Source organism: Podarcis erhardii, assembly GCF_964252035.2.
Source record: "Podarcis erhardii genome assembly, chromosome: 8".
Lineage (NCBI taxonomy): Eukaryota > Metazoa > Chordata > Lepidosauria > Squamata > Lacertidae > Podarcis > Podarcis erhardii.
This window is the reverse complement of record NC_138499.1, coordinates 42910317-42915161: the sequence shown is the minus strand read 5'-3', so window position 1 is coordinate 42915161 and position 4845 is coordinate 42910317.

The following is a 4845-nucleotide window of genomic DNA, read 5'->3' as shown; positions in this document are numbered from 1 at the left end:
CTCTTGGTAGCAAATTGGGTATGCTGTTATGTAACATGTGGAACAGCTTTCTGAATGGAATACAGCTGCTTCCTTCTGGGATGAAGGAGTGTCTCTTGTTTTGTTTTGAATGGTGAGATGCTAGGGAAATCACATGCTATATGCAAAGTAGGATGGTGCTTTATAATTTGTAGGAAGTTCTTAGGGAATTCTCTGGGTCTACTGAGCCAATATTTTATTAAATGAGAGAGGGATTTAACTCCTGTGCTCAGAAAGGAACCTGGCAGCCTGATACTCAACAGTAGACCCACTTTGCTGAAGACCAGTGGTTCCCAATTAGCCAAGTACTGCAGACCCCATATTCTTCAAAAAGCCAAACCACGGACCTCCTACTTTTGAAACTTTTGATATCTCTATGGTAGTTTTTATTTTGTGAATGGTACCATGGACCCCCTGGGTGGGTTGTGTGGACTCCCAGGAGTCCACAAACCAATAACTGGGAACCACTTCTGTAGACCTTTTTTCTTTTTACTGGAATGAGGGTGCAAATTGACTGGCAATTTGCAAATCATCACAATTGTTTTGACAGAATATTGTGTTTCCAATCCTAATATCAAGCTCCTTGGCCCTTTTTGATAGTGTATCAATTGCTGTATGTTAAAGTACAACTAAAGCATGGTTCTTGACAGGGGTTACTTGTTAATTGTAAAGCCTGAGACTTGACTTATCCAAGCACAGTTAAAAATATAGCTTAACAGCACAATCCTAAATGTGCATACTAAAAAAATAAGTGCCACTGAGTTCAGTGGAATCAGATCAGAAGAATCTTTATTTGCATCAGCCACTAGCCCCCACAGGGGGCTTTTCTATAAGTTACCCTTTCAGTATATTCCAGTGCTTAGCCACATTATGGGTTCTGCATAGAAGATTAGTGCAAACACCAGAGATTTCTTGATACTATCATCTACTTGATGTGTGTAGTGGTATTGGTGCCACTTTGCCTGTTTCTCCTGCCTCAGTCTTGGAACTATGCTTGCTGGTTGTATAGACACACCTAAAAATGTCTGTCTGTATTCTGCAGCTGAGAGTGATGGGAACTGAAGGGATACTGGCTACTCTGCTTTTTCAGAGAAGAGACTCTCTTCCATATTTCATTTCCTTCAATGGTACACAGTATGGCTGTTGCTACCTAATCCTAACTACTAGTGGAACAGCATATACAGTACAGTAATTGTTGATTCGTTGAGACTTATGGAAAGCAGTATGTTTTCTCAAGAACTCTCATGAAATAGAAGCCATATATAATGTGGCCCTCACACACCTTCTTTTCCTCTCAGTTGCTGTCATGCAAACAGTAAGGAATATACTTCATAATACACTATCACAAACGTATAATTTTTTGGTATATTTCAAAAACATTTCCATTAAATTGAATTTATGTGTTTCATATAACTTGGGGAGGGGAGATGTTCTTGAAATGGCTGAACTATTTTGTAATTAATTAATTAAATGTGTGACATAAAGTGTAGTTACACACATGCACAAATAATGCCTTACTTTTTCATGCCACCCTATGTTCACATCTTCCCCTGAAGACACACTGGAAACCCATAATTGGCATTCTGGTGAACAAGAACACTCTGAGTCTACCAGAGATGCTTTTGACCCTGAAATGAAAACACCATTTACTTTTATTATTAACAATTCACATTGCCATTAGCACGTAAAACATGTATATAGACAGCAATAGCAGTTTTGGATACCTGACAGGAATGTTAACTTTTACAGGAAAAAGAGTAGAAAACTACAAAAGTAGTTGTCTTAAAAGTCCCACAGCTAGTCTTTCCAGACTCATGTCCCATGATCTCCACATATTCTAAGATTTTTATTTTTATTTTTAAATTTGACTGCAAAACACTTTGGTTCTGTCAGTCACTGCCATGTACTTTCCTTGGACTGTAACTTGTGTCAAATGTATGAAAAATCTATGAAAAAGAGCCAAACCAGTGAAGTCAATATTTTTGTTTGCTACTTACACAGTGTGCATTATCAAGAGACCCTGGTATACTTTAGATGACTTGAAAATAGCAGCATGCATCTTTTTGCAGGAGATTAATATTTATCCCTTTGTTTATCGCACTGGCACACATTCACACTCTAATGAAATATCTGGAAGTTGCGACATCATTTGTTGGAAAGAGGAACTAGCATAATGATGGACAGGAACTGAGAAGACAGCCTCACAGCCCTAGGTTACAAATTCAGTCCTTTTGCCCATTCTGAGGGGAGGGGGGCGGGTCTAGTGTGAGGGTGAGGAGGATGACAAATCTTTCTTGGAGTACATTTATATGCATGGGCATAAGGAAGTCTCATTAACATAGTAAAAGAGCTGTAGTTTGTAAAGGGCTGGAATCTGGCAGCCCATTTTCTGTTTAATTAATTATTTAATTTGTAACTGTAAAGTCATAGCATGAGAAAATGAGCTAGTTTTTTAAAAAAAAAGAAAAGAAAAAAGAAAAAGAAGGAAATGAAAAAGCAAGCAGCGTCTTAGGATGTGAATAATATCTGCCGTCTTCTTTGTTACATAATACTGCAGAGCCAAAGAGGAGAGAGAGAGAGACCAGAGCATCCACCAAATGTTGCATGAAGCTCTTAGGAGGGGATTTTGAAAGAAGAGTTTGCATTGTTCAAAAAACCAGTCAAGCAGACTGAGGGTGGAATTCCATCTGTTCAGTTCAGTTCAGTTCAGTGAACTGGGTCACTTTTAATGGTTCACTAAATTATGACTAACTAAAAATTACAGTTAATGTGCTTTAAAAATCTTGAGCTGCATGACAAGATCACCTTATTGCTTGTTCTCTCTTGCCCTTGAGTTTATCACCTTAGAAAAGTGTGTGTGGCGGGGGGTGGGATGGGGAAGATGTAGGTTGAACAGTAAAGAAGATGGGGATTTCCTTGTGTGGTAAGAGCTAGTATTCCAACACCATCTGAGGGAGTCATGAAGTAAACATGTTCCAGTTGCTCTTCTGTCAGAACAACATGCTAACTCTGGTTTGACTTTCGGAGAAATCAATTTCATGTTCCAGCAATATCCTGGTGATATATAAGGTTGGGATTTAATTATATTTCCCTCATGAAGGACTCTTCGTTCTTGCTGTTGATCAGGCTGCACCAAGGCAGGCAAATGAGCTGATGATCTTTCTGAAGAAAAGTTACTTGTTGGTTAACATAAAAACAGCTGGAGAAGAAACATTAGGATGCCAAGTCAAAGACTGGGCCTTCCTGAGTGAAAGCAAGGCCCATAAAGGTGCAGAGAAGATGGGAACAGGGAAGGAAGAACAGCTGGCCATGGAACAACCAGAGAGGTCAAGAAACCAAACAGAGATACTCTGGGCAGACACTCATGCCTTGACATTTTCAGGAATGGAGTTTGCAGAGCTGAGGTAATGGTAACAGGCAAGAATGTTCTAAAGCTTATTGCCAAACTAAAAACATATGAGACAGCCTTATACTGAGTCAGACCATTGGTCTGTCCAGCTAAAAGGCAGTAATTCTCCAGGATGTCAACCAGGGCTCTCTCCCTGGCCCTACCTGAAGATGCTGGGGTTGTACTCATCTAAAAGATCAGATGTGCAATATGGGAAGGCTGTTAGATTAGTCTTTATCACCTTAGGCTCAAGTAGGCTCAGCAGCATAAAGGACCTTCTGTTGGTTGAGACTGGCACACTGTTTTTGCAACCTCTCCTGTACAGAAATAATCTAGCCACAGTTATCTATGGTTTGGTCACTTCTAGGTTGGGTGCCCTTTACATAGGAGTGCCTTTGAAGGCAGTTTGGAAACTGCAGTTGTCCAGAACACTATGGCCAGAATACCACAACAGACTAACACTACTCCTCTGAAACCTTTGGAGTATGCTTAATTGCCTATGATTCCTAGAAAGATAATACTTCACATTTGGCCATATCAACCAATATTTCAATGCTGAAATATTGACCAGGTACTTCTGTAGAACCTGTGATGTCAACAGTCAAGCCAGCTTCTTCTACTATGGCAGATCCCAAACAAAAAGTGTGGGGCACTTATGGTCAGTTGTTCTGTCCTGACCAAAAGCAATAACCCAGGGGGCAGATACCAGAGTGCCTTAAAACAAAGCAGTCTAGAAAGCAAGTAGGTAAAGCTGGAGTTAGAGGACCCTGGAGAACTCCAGGAGAGCAATATTTCCAACTGAGGGCTTATACACACTTCCTCTTCTCCTACTGCTTTCCGTGAATTGGAGCGAACAGCAATTCAGGTTTTCCTGGGGAAAGACCTAAATGAGGCCATTTACGCTTCCCAGACTATCTCCTCTCAGGCCCTGTTTCTTTCCTGGAGAGCTTAGAGCAGTCTCCTGGCCTGGGACCTAGCACTCATTGCCTCTCATGAATTCCCTCCTAGCTCCTTGCCTACCCATTACCAGGTGGTGACCTCAGGCTCAGGGATTGTGGTTTCTGGGGGTTCCTGCTCAGGAGTTTCTTGGTGTACATACTCTTGGCTAGGTTTCATGGCTTGTGTCAGGGCCTCACTTTTACATGGTCTCCTTGGCTATTCCTTCTGTTCTGACTGTGCTCTCCTCATCTCATGACTCTGAGTTGCTGCCCAGATAGAGGTCGTGACACCAGTTTCATTTTCTCTAGTATCGCTGTGCAGCACTGCATATATCGGTTGTTGCAAATATTGTTTTGTGGTGTTTTATATTTGGTTATAGCAGAAACATGAATCCAGGGCTGGGTCCTGCCTTATGACGCTTGAGTGAACTTTTCCCCACACACTGTCCTTTCTAAGAGGCAAACATCTGTAATGCCATTAATATGAATGACAATACATTC